Source organism: Clupea harengus, chromosome 1 (assembly GCF_900700415.2).
Source record: "Clupea harengus chromosome 1, Ch_v2.0.2, whole genome shotgun sequence".
NCBI classification, from domain to species: domain Eukaryota; kingdom Metazoa; phylum Chordata; class Actinopteri; order Clupeiformes; family Clupeidae; genus Clupea; species Clupea harengus.
Window position 1 is genome coordinate 28,749,634 of NC_045152.1, and position 21,886 is coordinate 28,771,519.

Sequence of the window (21,886 nt, forward strand, 5' to 3'; positions counted from 1 at the left end):
GTCCATACTGCTAAAAGGCTATTAACACTATATTAAAAGCTATTTAAATGTAGCCTACTGCCTAAAACGGATTATGTTATTAGTTTTATATGATGCTGTCAATATAATGACACTGCTTATAATATGTTGTGCATTTCAATAAGATATATATTACAACCTATAACACTAAACTATAGTATACAATACGGGCTGTCTGATTTGAGTGCATGTAAGAAATCAATTATTTATCAGACAATAGTAAGAAAATGTTCCTTCAGCTATTTCTGTACCAAATTGCCTGCAATATTGCAATTCATACAAGTAAGTGCATATGTAAGTCACACAGGGCATTTCCTAGGGCTTTTCTCTGGTTACACTGAAATGCAACATTAAAAACCAGAAAAACCGGCACCAGTCTCTGTGGTGAACTTTCTTTGTGGGCCTCCGTGAAAACAAAATGGAAGAGGGTCCCCGGAAGCTTTGGGTAGGTTTGATTCATGAGGTTTGCTCGACCAGAGAAGACGACGTTAACCCATGGACAACTCGACCACCTCCAGCTGCCCCAGAATTAGTGGACACAAGACGGCTAAAAGGCTGCCGCAATAACTAACAACATGGCTTTCATTTACAACGACAGCCCAATAGAGCATGGAAGATTTAAAAACAACGCTAGAGGTGCTTTAACAGTATAACACTTTTTATTCAGTTGAAATAAATACTACTTACATGTTCAGTTGGTAATGACAATGACTTGAGAGTCTATCATTTCCAAAAATCTGTTTTCGATATTATATTGTTCATTTTTTAGTCCTTGTCCTAATAGCTTATTGTTGTTTGCAATCATTAATAGCTCAGAAGTTAATTAATTCCGAATTTAATAAAAAAGAACAGTGCACTTACATTTCATAAGCTTATGTTTTATGACCTAGCACAAAAGAAAGAAACAATCAAAACTGAGTAATTTCACAATGCCAAATGGACGGTTTTGTTTGCTGCTTCGAAAAATGTAGCCTAGCCTATACCCTTTCTATTTTTAAAATGATCTGAACAGACAAGAATTTCAAATTCTATATGATTGCAAAAGCCAGAGGATAGGCCTGCCAGCAGACACATTATTACACACAATATTAATCCTCAGACAAAATGTAAATCAAGTAGCCTACAAATGGGTGAATTTTTCCTTCTTCAGTGCTGTCACTATCGTTACACAGTTAACTGGCCACTGACGGTGGGGCCTTAAAAGATAAAGATGCATATTTCAATTTCAATGAATAATATTTGAAGGAGAGCAAAGGAATACATTTAATGCCAGCTGTTTGTAGCCTATCTGCTGGACTGGGAATCCGAGCTACAGCTTTTGGGCATCAACTCTCAACACGTCACAAATGTCGCTCATTTATCTTTCCAGTGGACGGCCGGAATCCTAATTATTTACTCCAAGGAATTGTTCAAGGGAGAGAGAGGAGGGAGCTCGGGTGAGTGAGTGAGAGAGGTAAAGGGAGAAACACAGCAGGAATAATAGATATTAAATCATATCGCGGTTCCATTAAATGGGACACGTAATGTCTTGGCCTGCTTGTTACGGTAACACAATAACTAACTTTCCTATAGATTCGCTCCTAAAACAATTATGGAGTCCAGGGCGGACGTAGAAGGAACAGACGAACCCCTGAACGTCAACAACAACAGGGAGAAGATAGGCATATGTCTGAGTGTTGATCTCGGTTTTAAAACGAGTAAAACACATATACTAAACCCCTGTTTAGGACGAAGTAAGCATTGTATACACAGATGTTACCCATAGCACACTGAGGTACAATCAAAACAATAACCGAATACAACCTATATCTCTTTGGCCAACACATTCACATTGGTTAGTTGTGAGTTGCTTTTATTTCAACGAAGCAGGCCCCTGGTGAGCGAATTCGATATCAAACGAAATAACAGCCAAGTGTCAATCGAAAACGTTTGGGCAAATGGTGACAAATCGGAGAGAAATGGAGAGTAGCGTAGCAACGTCGCTCAATAGCATTAAAGCTACCTTAGCCCCGGGCTTGAAAATAAACGCGAACCCTAACCCGAGCATCAAAGCCCAAGAAATCAGATAGCCCTAAAAAATATTCCCCCGTTGTTTTACAAACAAATAAGAGGCAGAAAATGAATCAGTTGGATGGGGATTCAGAGGGGAAACAAGGAGGCTGCTGCGTGGAAGGAAGCTTAAAGCATTGTGAACTCTTCTTGAACCGCGATTGGAGTCAGATGGTCATAAATCACTGGGACACACACTCCGCCATTCACAAACTGATAGCCTATTTCAGACCAGCTTACCTTAGCCTCTGAAGAGGGAAGCACGGGCAGGCATCATATATTTTTCACATTCAGCCACGGTGCAATCAATAAAAACGGGATCCCTCCGTCCCCTTCCTGTCTTGATATTCGCAACGAGCGAGCGTATGATGCCGGTGTCTCGTGGACGGCTGCCCCGCGCCTTAGTCCGGGCGCTCCTGGACGGATCCCCTCGGCTTGGGAAGGGGGGAGACGGTCTGGCATGAAAGATCTGAGGTATGCGAGGGGCGCTGCGAATGGACAGGCAGCTCAGCTCCTGGCCGCCCCGTCGACTGGTACGCCCTGCTCGCTGATAACAATGGCCTCAGATTTCCCCCTTTCTCTGTCTCACGGCGCAAACCTTAACATCATAATCCGACCAGAGCTCCGCTTCGCTGTCACGTATTCCCGTCGCATTTTTGCCCGTTTTCTTGTGGCGGATACTGTGGCGATTCTGGTCCCGTCTCTCCCCTATCCTTTTGGCGTGTTATTGTGTTGTCAACACAAGGCCTTTGCAGCTATTTGGAAATAACGGGGCATGCTTGGAGCGCCAGGCGCGGGAGTTAATCCCCATCTAACAGCGTCACCAGTGAGAAATTATGCTAATTGCAGCCGAGTGGGACAGGATCTGGGCCTACGAGCAAAGATCCAGCGCCAGGACTTTTTTATTCACTTGTCTCCCAGTTAGGTGTCAGGCTATGCTAATATTGTTTAGTACACGAAAGAAGCACCGGTTTTTTTTCTCCCTCACTCCACTAGTCTATATTGAATTACCAGGAAGTGCGTCTCCAGCTCTGGCTCCTGCTTGGCTCGGGGCAGAAACAGCATTCTATCTGTATTGTTAATATTTCATCACATCGCTCCCAACACACCCAACTAGTATAATAACTAATGCGCAAAAATGAAAAAGGGTGGGGAGGGGTGAGAGAACAGGAGAACAGACAACAGGCGGACTGGGGAACGAGGGAGGGGTGAAAACAAATCAGTAAAAAGGAAAAAGGAGAGATAATGTGTGATATTTAACAGCTAGGACAAGTCAATGCCACATAAGTCCTTACACAAACTTCGATAGCGAGTCCATGTTAAAAACACAAGAGGCCACTTCCTGTGTTTTCTCTGCCTATGGGAACTTCGTCAAACGTGGGACAAGAAGAAAAAGAAGAAAGAAAAAAACGAGAAGGAAACGAAGAAGAAAGCCGGCGCGAGACCAACATGGAAAAGAAAATATGGAGGTGTTTTGGAGACATTATTTTCTCTCCTCACTGTCTCTCACCATTTCTCTCTCTCCCTTTCTCTCTAGTTCTCTCTCTCTTTCGCTCTCTCTATCTGTTCGCTCTCGCTCCCTCACCATGCCTCCCTCTCCTTTTTTCTCTCTATTTTTATTATTCAAGACACTTCACCCGTCTTTTTTGCCTGCGTAAGATTTATGACGACTATCACCCACGGCAGCTGTAAACAGGGAACTTTAAAAAGATGCATTCGGTGTAGCTACTTGAAAAGAGTGCATCCAAACGGTGTAGGAGGAAGACGTGGGACAAAAATGTAGGTGTCTGCAACTTTCTCCTAGGCGGCATTGTTCCTCATTTTTGCAACTATTGCTAAACGGATTAAACCAGCAACCTGAAAGATTACTAATTAACTTTAACGAGCTGGAAGAAACGAAAGACTTTTGTATCAGCACATTTAGATTTTTACCACCCACTATACCACTGAAGCTAAGTTTTGGTGAAATCGAAATGTTCAAAATGAATTTTGGAATACAACTCCCTGAGAAGACTTTGCGTTGCTGAACAATATTTTAGAGGATTTTGAAGGACAGCCAAGGACTGGTGTTAACCTTTTTTTTTTAAAGAAGTTAACAGAGAAAGGATATACCTTTGCAGGGGTAAACAACGTCAATTGGCCACGGGGAAACGCAAATATGTTGTGCTATGAAACAACACATGTTCTAAAACAGCACAGTGTTGTGCCAAATGGTGGATATGTTGGAGGAATTTAAGCCCTTTACCGTTTTTATGTGAATATACTGTGTATGGTTGTGTAGTGTGTCGTGTAACAGAAATTGTGAAATATATAAGCTTTACTTTCAAGAATATAGATTTCACTTTTTGTGTCTGTATTTGAAATGGGTTACGTGTGTTAAAATGACAGTAAACAAGTCACTGGTGTGCATCCTATAAGGCATGGCTTGTGTTTAAGGCACTTGGTTCTACATATGGAGGCAAATGAAGAGTCATTGTTTGCTTCTCGATTATTCAACTTGTCATTAGTGCATATTCTCGAATGTCGGGGCTAGACTGTATTCCATAAATGATGTCCATACATGACATTGGATTATTTGACCATGGGCCATCAACCATTACAGTCTTTTCTCAGCATACAATAGCATACAGAAGTCACCACATGAACCCGCGAAGCATACAAATAAATGCATTACGTATACATACAGATCATATCATAAGAAGTCTTTAACGCACCATACACAATCTATTTTTTTGTTCTCACATTTCTGCAAGAATATTTAGTGGTCTACAAAAGATGGGAACACAGATCTTCACATAAAGTAAAAGATAAAAATCTCACAATGGGCTCAACAACTAAAATATCTTCAAGTACAATATATTCGAGTACAGCAATTGCTCGTTTATTATAAAATGTTTTGGTCAAATAAAAAGGGCTGCAGGCTATTATGGACCACGCTTTTGCCGTTCATCGTTCCCAATCGCTTCAATAAAACAATCATGTCCTCATATTTACCTCTCCTGGGTCAACATTATCACATATGAGCTATCAATGCAAGGCCATCATACAGTTCAAATCAATTCAACAGCAATGGTGCACTAACACATCGGTGTCACATCACCCACTGCACTCAAGCAATATGTTAGAAAAAAAATATGAATCAAAGAGTCAGATATAAGAGACTGCTGTACTTACCGATATAATGTCCTTTATCACCACTTGATTTTATGCGAGAATGCAGCTTCCAGATAATACGTAGGAACTGGAAGGCAAGAAAAAAAAGAGAGAAAGATGCAATCAAAGGAGGTCGCCGAAAATCCAATACAGTGCATACGACCTCTTGTAGACAAATCGAACACAAAAGCAATCTGAGATTGGGCCAAGGGTGACAGACATCGTTAACCTTAAATTATTCTCGGAATATACTGGAAGAAACGCGAGGCCATCGAAAAAATCACCGAAAGCAGCGCAAGCCACCCCTTTCGCTATTGATTTTAATCGTTTATTGAGTTACATATCATATTTCTGATTAATCCGCGTTGTGAGTCTGACTGCTGGTACTGAGATGCATCTGCTCTGCTGTTTGGCTAGTGATTGAACTGTTTCGGAAATGCGATGAAATTTTTCAGCCGGTGACCTACATTTTCCCATATGACTTAACAGTCCACATTCTACCGCTTTGTTTGCCATTAAAATATTTCTGGAGCCTCCACGAACAGTGGAACCCAAAGATTGTTGCTACTGGTTGATTTATGGAACTAACTGAAGTAACATAACCGATTATTTCGATGATTTTTTTCGTTGACAGACCATGAGAAATTATGATTGAATCATTAACCCGAATTGATAAATCGTGTAATGTGTAATAATATTAAAAATAATAATAATCATAAAAATAATAATAATAATAATGATAATAATAATAATAATACTAAGAGTGTTATTCAATGTTGAATACAACTCACACATTCTCCCAATAGGACATCTTTAAACGAAACTAATTGAAAAAGAACGAAAGTAAACGCCGAGATGGTGCAGCAGTCCCATAGAAAGCCATAAAATAACAGAGGCATCATTCTGGAAAAAATAAGCCCAAAGCCCAGGCATATGGTGCTCTAATCCCAGACGAGAGCAAAAGTAGACCGAAATGGCTATATACAGTAGAGAGGGCCCGAGTCGAAATGAAATCAAATGGCCTTGCTGGTGTGCATAGTAGCGCTTATTAAAAGTGGAATAAAAACGTTGTACGCTCCCGTTCGCCGGCTCGTGACAGCTACCCCAAACACATAAATCAAAACGAGGATTCCCCGACCTCCCCGACTCTGCGGCCTATAGCGCTATAAAGTTATTTATTGCATCCCCGCACTCACGCACGGCGTTGGCTCGCGTCCATCCCCGTCGCCCCGGCCTTGTTTTGAACGCCACGCGGGTAGTTTTTAAAAGATTTTCGGCACCGATAGCTTGTCGGCGACCCGGAGCCTAACTGGACTAACCTAAAGTTACCTACAAAGTGAAGGGTGCTCCAGCCCCCGCAGCTAGCCACGCTGAGCTCTCAGAACAAAGGGAGGAGGCAGCTCGTAGCAGAAGAGCTGATGAGCCAATTTTAGTGGGAAAACAGGGAGAAAGGGAGCCGGGGAGTAACAAAATTCAAGCCAAATCAGGGCTAGCTTTTCATCGATGCAACGAAAATCCACCGAAAAGCGACTTTTAGCGGGCAGGGTATCGAAGGAACCGAGGAGAACAACAGTGGGATTTGGCCGTCTGATTTCTGCAGGGTTTGCAACAAAGGGGCTCCTGCATAATTTATCAAAATGCATATTAAGTGGATGCATGGGCATTAGGGAACTGGGAATGTTTGCCTGCTCGAGATTTTCAATATAAACACGGCAATAGTCGAATCCCACTGCACACCTAACACACATACAAGCACACACACAGACAGAGCCCTGGGCACATAACAAACAGGTTTTTTTTTACCCCAACTTTAATGTCGAGTTTTTTTCCTGGTCTCTTTCTTTCTCTTTCTTGCTCGCCCTCTCTCTCTCCGTTTCATTTTTTAGCTCTGCCGTTATCACATCATTCCGTTAGGATAGTCTTCATGCGCCCTGCCTTGTTCCTCACAGTGCCTACCAGCGCTCATGCTCACCGTACCCCATGAAAACCCTCTCCTCGTGACATAATTTCAAAAACGTTGCATGCTCCATGTAAACACGAGCAGGCAGTCACACAGAAACACGAGGAATAAACAGGGAGAGGCGCGCGGCGTGGTCGTGTCTCGCTCTGACAGATTGGTACTGGGTTTGCCGTGTGACCTTTTGCGTTGAGGAGCAATAACTCACCAGATTAATGATCAATCAACGGAAGTACTTTGGAATCCCCTTGTAATGTCTTATATTTATGAATTAATCCCGGCCCTGTCGTCCCAGACTTTCAAAGAGCCCGCATGGTGCCTTCTGGAAGTCAGCGAAACGCCGACCTTATCCCATTTGCTGTCTAATTACCAGGCGGTTGGGAACAGCAGAGTCAGAGCCTGAAAGAACTACAGCCAGTGAGTCCAGCAGGCCCCTCACCAAATCCAAAATAATGCTTCGAATGATCCACTCACGTGACACGCATACGTCAAAACTCTATCGTTTTGAACTGTTTCAGTTACTCTAACCTGAGGTGATCTGTTATAAGAAAAAATATAAGGCTATTTTTTCGGAATTTTTTGCCACTTTAACTTTTGCCCCAATTCTGGAGGCACCACCCTCTAAAATGGCCTATTTTCTACAGCTATCTCTGCGAAGGTGCGCTTTCATCGGGTCCATTTGTAGAATTCCAGTGCCTTGAAATGTAATGAGCTCGAACGACGGGCAAGCCCCAAATGGCGACCAGTGAATTGTTTTAAACGAGGAGAGGCACAATATATCTTCTTTTCTCTCCCATTCGGGCGGATGACATGGGACTTTCAACACCACGGACTTGAGAGCTAGAGTGGTGGATACGCGAGGCCTCTGCATCCAATCTCTAGGCGATAAAAGGGGGGGTTCTTTGCTCGCTAGCGAGTGAGAGAGCAGGGGGCTTGGTTTTTTACACCCACGCAGATAGCCCTCTACTAAAGATCTCCGGATTACAATTAAACTCTCATTTGAGCCTGCCTGACCTGCGCGTTATGGCAGTATCGATCCCAGTGGAGCTGTCAGTCAGCACACAGGAGTCAACGCGAATTTTCAGGAGGTGGAATTTCGCTACCTGTGCGCAAACATGTATTATTATTGTAGTTTAAGATTTGTGTTAATGACGCAGCTTCATCCTCCATCATGCACCCCTGTTGTAGCCTCTTAATTCAGCAATACAATTTGTAATCGTGAAATCATTTCAGTTGACCATGCTTACAGCAAGCTTGTAGCTGGTTTTCCTCCTAGAACCCGCATGCAGCGATTTGCCAGAGCATGGGGAGGAACTGCAATTGTAATATCCAGTTCTCTCCTATCTACATACATGGATCCTTGAGATGTGGGCCTGTACGGGGTCTCCTCAGAGGATGAAAATAATAAACAATGAGAATGCTCACAGTCAGGTCTTTTGATGAGCCAAGTTAATTTTTACTTGGAATTAGGGCCTCGAAGGGATAATCTTTAACTGCGTTTCAAAGGAGGCACAGTCTGAAGTGAGGTGGGGGTCACGGTGGGCTCTGCACTCGGGACCTCAAAACTGCCAGCCTCATCAAATAAGACAAATAGGTTCAATGAGTCATCAGAAGCTATGTATCTGGTAAAACGATAATTCCGTGACTTTAACCTGGCATAGATCCTTAGTATATTGACTGTGCTAAAAAACTTGATAGTACATTGTATTGTTAACGATCTGAAGGCCTATTCTTAGACGTACAACACAACCTCCAAAGCAGTATGGTGTACTATAATAATTTCACAAAAGGTAATAACGCAACGTGCCCCAGGGATGTAACCGCTGAGACCAGAACACAATAGGAATATACAGTCCTTCATGCATTGTCAGCTACTGTCCACTTGCACAAGCACCTTCACTTTCACTTTTCCCCGGTGCTGGGCCCAGTGTCAGTGATGTATGATTTAATCGATTAAATGATAGCCACTTAAGAGTTTTGTGGTTTTATTCGAGGCTGTTCTCTGTGACGCGTAAACCGCTGGGTCACTCTTGCATTAGTTGGAGGGCTAACGACATTTTAGACAGCACGTGGGCAGGAATTCATTAAGCCACACTGTTCCATATTGTTGGCTTCATAAATAACGTGTACAATTCTGTGAGCATGGTGAACGGTTACGAGTGGGAGCTGACCTCCAATTTGGCAACAAAAGGAGTTTCCTGCTCCAAAACATGTTGATGTTCACCCAAGCTACAGGCTAAGTTTGGCTCCAATCCCTATGATGCTGTGATACCACTTGGGTTACATGTGGCAGAAGGTTTAAGTAAAAGTGATTGAGGGCAGCGGCTGTTCTTGTTGCATTTACAATTGGGTGATATCATCCTGACATGAAATTAACATAACGCCTACTGAACGACAATAATTCCTATGAAAATGCAGATTCTCCTCTACCTTACAATATTATCGAAATATTAGCACCTTGGCGGATTTCTGTATTAACGCTAATGAGAGATTATCTTGGCCCAAAGTCGCACATCTTACTTCTGAGTGGCTTACATGGCTTCAACAGTTTGCCAAGGTTATGGCCTCTTTGTTCAATGCTATAACGACTCAAGATGAGGGTGGGATTGTGTAAAAATTAAATAAACCCCCTTCCATGTATGTGATCTTAAGAGTTATATAGGATTTTTTCAAGTGTGTTTACACTTGCAACGCAGCATGACCCAGCAGAACTTCGGAGAAGATAATAATTCAACATAAATGTCCCTCACGGGGGCAAATTCGGATTACTGGCAGTCTTTATAATACTACAGTGCCGTGTTTAAGGGTTTGTTTGAACGCCAGTTGTTTCCCCAACAGGTGAAATGAAAAATAAATGCCAAATTGTGAGGTTATCATAAGGCTTGCATTTTGAGGATTCCTGCAGAGCAGAGTGAGAGAAAACTCGCGATTCTAAATTGAGAGCTGCTAGAGTAAGCAATCCGTTGTCGGGGTCATAAATCATGGACACATGCGTCTTCTTTTTACACCCTAGCTGCAAGATCCATTCACTGAGTTCAACTCACCAAACGGGTCCCCACTCTCAGGGCTAACTAACTTATGCCGTCTCATAAAACTTTTACACTGACGACTTGGACAAAAAACTCAACAGAAGATAAGTCAAAGGTATTCAAGAGGGTTCGTAGTGGAGAGAGGAAAAGATGCGATGAGTTAAGTAAGAAAGCTTCAAAGGGGGAATGAGCAGGCTACACCGCTTTAGTTACCTATTTGAAGGCATCTGTCTTCGGTTCTAAGAAGACAAAAAACTTTGGGCACACCCAAGGATGGCTCCTGCCTCGGTCACACAACGGATAATTAATGACTTGTCTGCACAACTGCTTTGGACTCAAAGAAGAGTCTAGGCACCCGGCGTCAGTCGAAGCCTGCAAACCTTACCTGACTTCCAGCACTCCTCTCGGTCCCGTAAATATGGATGAGCGCGTGTTTTGGATATTTATATTCAAGACACGCATGGAATACTTGCTTTGTTTGTTTCTCTGTTACCTTGGACGCACTAATTCTCACGGTATGCTACAGTTGGCATGGCTTTTTGCTGAACTTTTACGAGAACCAACTAAAACCACAGCCGTGTAGCGGGTTTTGAATCCGTAAGCCCATCTTGACAATTACGAATGATTTACGTATCAAGACGCGCGCGCACACACACACTGGAGCTCAACGCGGACAGAGGTTCGCTTCCGAAAAACGCAGCTTTCCCTCTCCTGACTTTCGCCGCTCCGACCGCGGCGTGTGATTCCCTGGGCTCAGCAGTTGCCAACAGGCGAAAGATTCCACCTCTACCCTCTACCTCTTTTTCAGTCTCTCGCTGCTAGTGTGGAGCAAAGAGGATTGACACGGTGAACTAGTGAACCAGTGGACTGACAGGACACACAGGGTGGTGAAGGCAGCGGGGTTTGTCTGTCCAATAGGGAACTACACGGCTCCGTGGCCGACACATGGGCCATATGGCCATTACAACCTGCGGGCTTCTGCAAGGGTGAACGCGGTCAACCTCATTCCGATAGTAGTCTATTTCCTGACAAATTCCTGCTCTCTCTATAATAAGCCTTCAACAATCACATCAGCCTGCTAATAACCCTTATATAACAGGAGATTTTACGTTAAAAAAAAACCTCATTCTGCATTTACTGCTAAACATATATTTTGGCTAATCATATATAGGGGAACTGAATACTATGATCTATCTATCTATATATATTTATAGATCATAGTATATATATATATATATATATAGATCATAGTATTCAGTTCCCCTTTAAATGTTCAAACGTACTTGACTTTGTTTGCAAAGGAGTCTTTTGTGTGTACATATGTAGTCTACCCACGCAACAAGATCCCCACGAGTGCTCTTTTTCTCTGCTTGCGCGCACACACACACACACACACACACACACACACACACACACACACACACGGTGACAAAAGCGAACAGAAAGGAGATACAGCGACTAGAGTTCAATTATAGCGATTCAGAAGTGCAATGATAGTATCCGGGCTATTCTTAGCCATCGCACATAAAAAGGTACCCGTTCTCCCGTACATTTCCGGCTCGATGCTCTTATCGCTGCTCTCCATGCTCCTCAACCCGGTGAAAACCCTCCGTGCAGTCGCTGGATACCTTTTCGCCGGTCATTTTTCATGCGCTTTCAATCGCTGCTCTCTCAGACCGTTATAAATTAGCGTGAGGTTTCATATTGATTTATTTCCAAACTGGTAATCATTCCTGCATTACGAGGCAGGGGAACACCTGGCAAACCAGTCGCCTGCCCTCCTTTGCAGGGGGATACAGAGGCTTAGAGATAAGTTTTTACACTTTTGCTATTGCCACCCCGATTACAAAAAATGGCAGCCAAAATAACAGAGATGGCGGTGTTTAGAGGAACAGTCACACATATTAGTATATTCCGATTATAGGAAGGGGTATGGTCGTTGTTATGTCAAATGTAATAGTTGTTATACACTAAGCCATTATTACGGATTTTGCCTTTGGGCTAAACCATTCTGAATCGCCACACTGCTTTGTGTTTTCCTCTTAGAAGACCATATACAATGTGTCTCAAGTACTATGGATATGTAAGACTTTGGGGTTTCCAATGGTTGACTGATAGCTATTATGACTTTACTCAGAATGTGACCAAGTCGTTTCGAAGAATATTGATTGTTTTCTTCGAAAACATTTCCCATGTTATGCCATGCACTGCACTCGCCTACCACGTTGATGTGGAAAATAGGCCTAATATATCGGTTTAAGATACTGTGTGTGTGTGGGGGGGGGTGTTGCGTGTATGTGTCTTTGTGTATTTTATTTTATATGTATTTTTGTCTAAATATTTTGTTGTTGAATTCTGGTAATAATAATTTTGACCAAGCATTCAAACTGTTGCTTGCTTACACTCCTGATATTTCACATTGCTGGCTAAAGAACGAAAGCAATCAATTCTACAGATTTGAAATGCGGTTTTGCGCAGAGGTTCTTTGTAGGTCTTTGGTTTACATGTGGAAATTTAGAACCACACAATATGGCTGCCATACGTGGATGTATTGTTCTAAGGGTGGGAAGATTTGTTTACGTTGTCTCCTCTCTAGGGCGTGAGACTACTACAGTGTTGTCTGACATTCAAACGAAAAACAAACAAGGACCCTCCTAAGCCCACAAAAACGGTAGCAGCCGTACTTAAACCAAGGCACGCTTTCAATTATAGATCCTATTCAAGGATTAATCTGTGATGAACATACTATAGCCTATATTTAAGGGGCAATGACTTTTGTTAAGTATAACGACGGTGCTAATTTATTTTATATGGGCGACAATATCACAGCTGGGTTGTTTCATTAATAGCATGCCCTATGTTGCATAAGCACAATTATATTGGTCTCATTTTGCCTCATTTATGCAAATCCGCAAAGTTTAATATCATGCGCCACAGTCACCTTTAGTTAAAACTATATGAAGATTTAACACCTTGTAAACTCAGCAAATATTTCCGTTTTTATTTACTGACGAAACACTACTAGAAGTTGCTGCAGAGTGATCCTGTAGCCTTGTGTTCAGGGCTGATACGGGCTACTACCTCTCTGTGAGAATCCAACGGCCTGTCTTATAATGGCGTTTTGAATCATTCATTCCACTCACCACTGTCATTGAATTGTGAAATCAGATATGAGGCGGTTTTAGTGAGCCCGAGTGATGTCCTGTGCGAAAATGTCTTCTCTCCTCTCCCCCTGCGTGTCCACCGAAATGAGCTTGGATATTGTTTTTGACACAGCGCCCGGCAACGAGAAGCGCCGCTGGAATTATACATTTTGAAAGTGTTGCCCCTCGCTGCTGCTCCCATTAATATTTTATGGGATCCACAGAGTTGTTCTAATTTTGCTACACAAAGGTTTACACTACCAAGGCGGAGGGGAAGACTAGGAGGCAACCACGGGAAATAATACTTGTCAGTATGTGAGCATCATACAAATGTTATTCGAAATTATTATGATTATCACCTTACCATCATCATCATCACTATTATTATTACTACTATTTGTGTTATTATTAGTAGTATTATCACTATTATTATGTCACATTGTGTTGTTATTGACAGAAAATTAAGAATAAATATGAAAAATTCAAAAGTTAGTCTTCTCTGCTTGTTGTGTTGTCTAGAAAGGGAAAGCCCATTCAGCAGCATCAGTGCACCGTACAAATATTGCCGCCTGGCCAAAATAACATAAACGCGTCATAAACTAGATTTACCACTCTTGGAGCCACACGTTTGGTAAACCTCCCCCTCCTCTCAGGTAGCCTAGGTTCCACAATGAGGTGGATAAATGAGACTGAAGGTGCCTCAGCACCCGACTGGGATTATTTATGGGTTTTTCCGAAAGCCTTGTACATAATAACATAACGCATTACATGCGCCTAAATAAAAAATAGGAATGCTGGAGTAAAGGCTATGAACAATGTTTCGTAAGACCTATATTATTTCTGGCAACATCGAGTTTCATTCGGGTATGTTACAAGTATCCAACGGATCTGGAAGAAACAGAGCAGAATAAAAAATGCACAGTCTTCGATTAACTCGAGAGCAAAGTCAGTAAATCCCTCCTATAGGGCCGAACGTTTTAAAAGTCTGCAGGTCGTTGTAGTGAACCATTCAGCGCCGTTCTTCTGAAGCCTCTTCTGCTAAGTTTGTCTTCCAATTAAGTTTTTCTCCAGTGTCGCGAAAAGAGTTACAACTCAGGTATGTAACCCCTGGCTATAAATCTCCAGGCAGGCTCTGGCGCTTTTATAAGATTTACATGGCGGCGAGGCGTTCCCGTTTTGCCAAATTTAAACAAATCTTCCCTTAATTGGTAATCGTATATGCAGTAACTCAAGACCTGCAGCTACTTAGCCTTCATATTAGCTCCTGATCCATTGGATGTAAATCGCCCGCGATAATCAACTCGAGGGAGAGAACGGGAAGAAAAAAGAGGGTTTCACCCGCCACGGAGGATGGCAAGAGGGCCGGCAAGCAGCGAGGAGCCAGGAATCTCTTCCTCATTCCCGTGTATCATCGCTCGCTCATCATTTTCCAGCGAAATGATTTATCGCAGAGACGGTCATAAACAACACAACTCCCTCACAAACACACAATGGCAGCCCCGCTGCCGCTGACACACAAATCACTATAAATCAAGCGAAGTAGCTGAATGAAAAGAGGAGAGGGAGAGAGACATGCTGCGGAAGGGAGAACGATGGGATGGGAAACAGTGAGAATCCTATACCGTTTTAAAATATAAACATACAAAATGATATCAATGGAGCACAAGTGCAATGCTATGACATGTAATATCAGTCCTGTTGCAACTACAGAAGTCAAACAATGGAATGGGGTTTGAGACGTGCATGCTGGATGACAAGGTATGGCAAGATGAATATTTTCTGACATATTTACCACAATATCACAAACGGCAAATAATTCATGGACTCGGGCAAGCCCGGAACGTTGCAGCAATGTACGTGCATGGAAGTGGCGTCCCCCGTTTCCGCTATACTCACAATGTCCACACGCCGAGGTGCTCCCGTCCAATTTTGTTTTATTGCAGCCTCCGCGTGTGTCTGTGCCTCTCTTTTTTTCCTCCGCTATAGGGCTTGTTTTTAAAAGGACAGTTGAATTTCACGTCAGACACAGGGAGACCATGTCTGCGATATTCCTGACGAATACATATCTATTCTGCAACCACTGCATTAATTATTTAATGAATCACGTGACCAGGAGGGGGATGGGGGTGACTCTCCTTGCAAGCTCGCGGGACCACTCTACCTCAGCGGTACAGACACTCGCTTTTAACTTGAATTTCTTCGAACATAAATGTATAAGAAAATAAAATGAAACATCACCTTTGTCCGACCAGAAGCTGTTGGCGAAATAACACTTATATGTATTCAAAATGGCACTTCAGGTAAGTATTAGTAGTGTCATAAACACGTTCTGATCGAACTCCTGAGAGAAACTTAGATATCTAGCTACTACTCTGCATTCTTTCTTGTCTGCATTGTCATGGACCTATGCTATTTGGATTAAGCTCTTATAATATCTAAACGTTAACTCCATAGCACATTTCAAATTGCTATTGATGTCTAAACAAGTGCAAGTCTCGCAAGTGTTTTTATCTTATTGTTATCTTGAGTCGCTTTTTGCCAAATGCAATGTCATCTTGCCTTTCTCTGTTTCTAATTGAATTAAAGTTTGCACAGCAATTGAAACTATGTATTGTCATTTTCTGATCTAAATCATTGTAGGCTGGGCTCTAGTAGCCTAAGTGTCTCTTAACATGACTGGATTACTGAATGTTTTACAAACACCATTATTATGCTGCCTCCTCTGTACTTATGAATGATGTTACAGTTTTTCAAAGATGTTGGAGATTTGTATGTGGTACTTTCTGGTGCGTTTGGTCCTGACTGAAAGTGCAGTATAACCATAGCCTTCTTGTGGACTCTAAATGATGGTTATAGAGAGTTCATTTTCACAGGGACCATTAGAGAGAACATTTTAGACAGGTAGCACACGGCGAATAAAAGGGTGAGTTTTGCAGAGATCCCGCCGTGAGCACTTAGCAACAACAGTTCCTTTTTTTCTATACTGAGGCAGAGCCTCGCTGAGTAGAACAATAGACCCGGGGCTGTGTCGAAGCAACGAGTCGAACGAACACTCTCCTGAAGGTCAAACAATAGCTCGACTTGGTATGCTTCGAAATCTCGTAGACCTCTGCATTGCCTTGCCTTGCCTTTCCCTTTCTTTCTCTTTCACATAAACAGAAGCACAACAGCTTAAGGGGATATCACAAGGAGGAGGGACAAAACAAGACTCACTTTCTTCCACAAAAAGTCATCACTATCAAACACAATTACACTAAATATTCTGGAGAAAAAAAACAACACGACCAAGATAAGCTTTGTTTGCAACTGAAACCACCATCACGCTGCTCCTGCCAAGGCGCTGTAAACCCAAAGTACAATGGAAATATGTGCTATGGCTAAAAGTGTAATGATAATTGTTTGGATATCATTCGTTACACATATCTCGCCTATAAGCAGAAAAACCTGATACTGTGCCATACGATTTGGGATTATGTAACAAATCCGTTACAAACCCTTGAAATGTCACGGAATATTTGTTATTGTCTATGTATCTATTGTTTGTGCCATCATTTTGATATGTGAATAGGGACGCATATGTTTTATCAATTCACGAATCAAACTGTGGTATGGCCATGGCATTTGAAGACACCGAAAAAAAAACACGAATGCTATTAATTGGTAAGAATAGTACTTACTAGTACGAAATACAGTAATCATCAAAACAGTGAACTGTTCAATGCAATTAACTACAAAGTGGATGGTTTAGAGTATATTCACATACAAGAACAACGAAAACAGTTGTAGATCACTTTGCAGCAATGAACGGCAAATGTAGGGAAACAATGTGTGTAAATATGGTGTCCATGATAGACCATACACAAAAATTTGTGAAAAATGAAAATATAACAAAAGCCACAAAAAAATCAATACGATGGCATACACTCTACAATAAAGCAATAATACAATAAAGCATTACATTCACCATAAATGCTGCTGCTACAACTAGCCACTAAACCGCTGTCATAGTAGCCTACTCAGTAATAATAATAATAATAATAATAATAATAATAATAATAATAATAATTCTACTTGGATTGACTGAACAGTCAGTGTAAATCGCTTTTGAACAGAGTCACTGTAAACATAGCCCTTTGCTGAAGGCTTGGTTTATACAGCCAAACGCAGAATGATTTACGGGCCGAACATCTCTTCTTTTATTGTGGACCGTAAATCTGTCAAACCCGGCAGGGCGCACGGAGTCCGATTTGAAATATATTCTGAAAGAGACGCACTCCCTCCATGGGAAAACAGTAAGCGAGTGTGTGTCCTCACTTAACATTAGTCAAATTCCTTTTAGAAACGTTGGGTCAGTACTGACCAATGTTTAATATTTAGCAGAATGTACAGGATGTGTCTTTTTCGATGAGGAGAGAAAAGTAATTCAGTGCTATTCTTGGAGGTATTCATGCCAGCTGACGCAATCATACATTTTAAATACAATTATTACTGTTTTTATCATCATCTATTTTTTTTATAGGCAATTGTAATGCATTATATTTTATCAACATAAGTTGCCCAATGAGAACCCTAGTCGGCTAGTGCTCATACTAACAGCAAACGGGTAACCTATATCTGTCATAGATTTAAACTAGATTTAAATAGTCAATTAAATGCGCTATCTATTTGATCAATAAATGGCTATTTATCCATTCAGTGAGTTTTTTTTCTTTCTCCCTGTGCAGGCATTGTCGAATTTCAGCCTGTCTTTTATCTGGTTAATTATTAATAGGGCATGAGTACAATCACAATTGTGCGGCTGCTGCACTGAAATGAGGTTAGCCATTAAAAGATTGTGGTAGGCTATAGGCAACGACCTAAGATAGCCTAGTACTGTTAACATTAAAAATAAAACTCGTTACACCATGATTTCTATGATATACCATCGAAATATTACCCTTAAGCCGCGTAATGGGCTAATAACAATGTAGTGGCTCTTATTATTAGGAGGGTGGGGGGTAGTGGCTGTGGTAACATTTGGTCTCTCCTTTACTTAATATGTGTCTCTTTTGGGAAAAAAAGAAAAAAGGAAAAAAGGAAAAAGCTTCCAGCCCTGGCGCACGGAGCTCGCGTGCGCTGGCCATATATCTGCACTGACTGCGTGGCGCTGACCTCCGCTCTCAGGCTTTGCACAATAATAATTCAGCTGTTCGCACAGGCTATTTGTTTCGCAATTAGCAGTGTGTGAGCTAAAACAGGCAACACCGCGCCACTTCGGGCCAGGCGACCAGGCCTTCCAACAAATCTTTCAAGGAAGCAGAGAAGCAGGGGGAGAGGGGAGAGGGGAGAGGGGGAGAGGAGATACCTCGGTACTTATAGGTGGCATACCAAATAACTATCACATTTAGGGCAATAGGTTCCTCCTAACAAATGAAACATACAGCCTAACATACAGCCTAACCTGTGTAGAATGTCTAGGGTTGAAGAGAATAACAAAGCCTTGCAGTAAGACACGCGCAGGGGTTGAACCGTCAATCTACAGCGCCATGGCAACCAAAAACTTCAGATGAATCAGAGAAAAAAAAGGTCTGGGCAAGGCCACTGCCTGTGTTTTCTTAAGGCCCCATTAGTTTATTCGAGTGTCTTCGCAGAGAGATAGTATGTGCCCTGAGGCTATAGTGGCCAGGCCTCGGTGTTATGACTACCTCGCCCCAGGGCTGGGCCGAAAATGTAACCCGGAGCCATGTCCAGTCTGCGGAGGGTCAAGGGTTTCGAGGGGGTCAGTCTGAGCCTTCGCAACGGACCTAATCGGTCAGAAAAACGTGTCCCCTGGTTGAACCCTGCGAGGCCATTTTGCTGTCCACTACGACCATCGATTCCCAGCTCTTCCCTCGATACCATGTTCTATATTTTTACAATTTGTTTTAGGCTTTGCCACGCACCAGATCTCTCAAGCCTGAAGTGGGCAAAGGAACCACTGGCCAGAACGCATGTCCTTTTTCTGATACTCGCTTAAGATTGATTGTTGTGGGGTTAAACAGCGGTGAGTGAATATCGGAGGCATTCGTGCACATCTACACACACAAACACATGCAATTATATAAAGCAATTTGTGGCCAGTGGATTGACTACTTTTTTCTCTAGATAGTTTCTGTAATCTAGTTCCACTGTTCTTTTAATTTCATGTTCCACCTATTCTGCGTGGAATCAAGTCATTACAAGGCCCGAACGCCAATTCAAGTTGCAATGTGGTTTCGCCAAATCAGAATATATGTATGTTAGTAGTCACATCGTATATTCCATAATATGTAATTATCACATTATATCAAATAAATAAAGACTTCAGAAAGGCATGTCCTGAGATAACTGAAGTGTTTATTATGTGCACACTGCAGGCACTGAAAACATTACCAGTAATATTTACACCCAGACCTACATGCACACACACACACACACACACACACACACACACACACACACACACACACACACACACACACACACACACACACACACACACACACACACACACACACACACACACACACACACACACACACACACACACACACAATTTACATATGCAGTATACTATCCATAGAACACAGCAAACCGCTTGAACAAACACAACCATAAGCAATACAACAATATCTCTCACGCTCCCACAAATGTATGCGCATTTTGCCCAGAAGTCAAACTTGTTACATAGACGAGGTTACAATGTATGCACATATAAATATACTGTGAACACACATACGTACTGACACACAGACAGACAGACAGACACACACACGCTCTCTCTCTCTCGCTCTCTCTCCCTCCCTCTCTCTCTCTCTCTAGGTGACAAAGACAACAAAACAGTTGCACAGTTTGCACATGTTTCTCATGAAAACAAAGTGTACCGTGCACCTTGTCATCCAAACTCCAAACAAGTAAGCAAAACCACGCAACAGCCGGCCTCCACAAGTCCCCCTATGTCACAGCAGCCATAAAAGTCACTTGTCCCGATCACAGCAAATGCTTGCCTGATACCCGACTGTGAAACTCAGGGCCATAAAGTCATAAAAACCCTAAAGTAAACCAAAACGAAACAAAATGCCTTTACCTTCGTGGCGTCCATCGTGCATCCTGCGAAGATTCTCACTTGCGTTAAAATTTCAGCCGTTTTGCTGCTTTTCGAGGGCGGATTTTTGTTTTCTTGAGGCATGTCTTAGTTGAAAAGAAGGTGGTGGTGCGATGGTAGGGAGGGTGGAGGGGGATATCTTCAAGTGTCTTCCAAGACTTGACTCCCCTCCTAGCAGAAGGCCCATGCAGTTGTGCTGCTGAATGACAATAGAAAAGAAGTGTGTAAAAAGAAGCGGTGATTAATGATTTTTCTGTATAATTCTCACATTTTTCTTGGGCTCTGTCCACAAATAATGGCGGTGAACTTTCGGGGCCCCTAAGAAATCTGTTCGCTCCTATTCAGCCGTCGGTGGCAGAAGGCTTTTTTGATATTGAGGATAAGAAAAGGATTCCAAGGTGCACATTGTATCAGATGCCACACGCAGAAGGCATTCATTTCACAAGACGAGTGCCTCTGGGCCTTTCTTGTAAGGAGATAAATGTTCACGGGAACCGATCATCTTGCCATGTAAACGTCCCATGTTCAATTTTTAAAAATCATAACATTTGGACATAAGACTAAGATCATCTCTTGAATCTTAAGTTTAGGCCCTTTTATGACAATAGGTATAGCTTACATGTCTGAATGAAAATGCAATTTTTTTTTTAGTGGAGCTAAAATCAAAATTCTTTAATGCTTTAAATATATATACACCTTGAAAGGAGGACTAAGATAAGCTCCGAATCTGCAGAGAGGCTTTTGGTGTTTCGTTGACTAGACACATATTGGCTCGTTGACGAGTGTGACGTTTGTAATATTGCTGGGCCATTTCATAAATAAAGGAAAGAAAACAGATAAATGGATAGAGGCCTCCATGTGGCGGGAGGGTCTCGCCGATATCAAGGAGCGAGTAATAGAAAATCTTCTTGCTGCCACGGAATGCTAGAAGACCAATTTGAGGCCACACTTTTGTTTAAAGTTCAACGCCGGCAAACGGAATGTTATTTTCTCCTGCTCTATATTTTCGATACCTGCTCTAAGAAAAGAAAATGAAAATTAATACAAGGGCCGCGCCTTCCAAAAGAAGCCATTTGTCTTCTTGATTATCTATTTGGTTGTCAGGGTTTGAGCTATGGCACCAGCCCGCTCCTTTGTAATATAAAAAAACACACAGCGCACCGGCGAGCAGCCGAGAAAACTGTTGTGCAAAAATTACACTCATTAAAGCATTAAAAGCCCACGAGCCGAGAAACAATTTTACTTGTTTCTGCCTTTTTTCAAAACGGGGATCCATACTTTAACTCCCCTCTCAGCATCGTTGAGCAGCGAGTGTGAGCACCGTTAAATTAAGGCGAGAGGAGAATGAAACCAAGGGCCTCGTGATTTAAAACGAGATTACAAGGCGTAATGTAGCAGGATTACTCATGGAAGCACGATATAAATCACAGTGCAG

The 21,886-nt window shown here is 42.2% G+C and overlaps 1 protein-coding gene across 4 annotated transcripts in view; it reads right to left on the bottom strand.

The window, feature by feature from the left end:
• The window catches only part of hoxb3a (homeobox B3a), a 57,066-nt gene that overhangs the window by 4,557 nt on the left and 30,623 nt on the right, over positions 1-21,886 (bottom strand). The window contains exons 2-3 of one of the 4 annotated variants that reach the window (XM_031574934.2): positions 20,434-20,647; positions 5,242-5,308 (exon numbers count right to left, since the gene is read on the bottom strand). The gene's annotated coding sequence lies outside the window, so the exon portion shown is untranslated. Of the gene's footprint in view, positions 1-2,307; positions 3,470-5,241; positions 5,309-7,385; positions 11,375-20,433; positions 20,651-21,886 lie in introns of those variants that run through there. The other 3 variants (XM_012841858.3, XM_031574952.2, XM_031574988.2) reach the window with 3 other exon arrangements.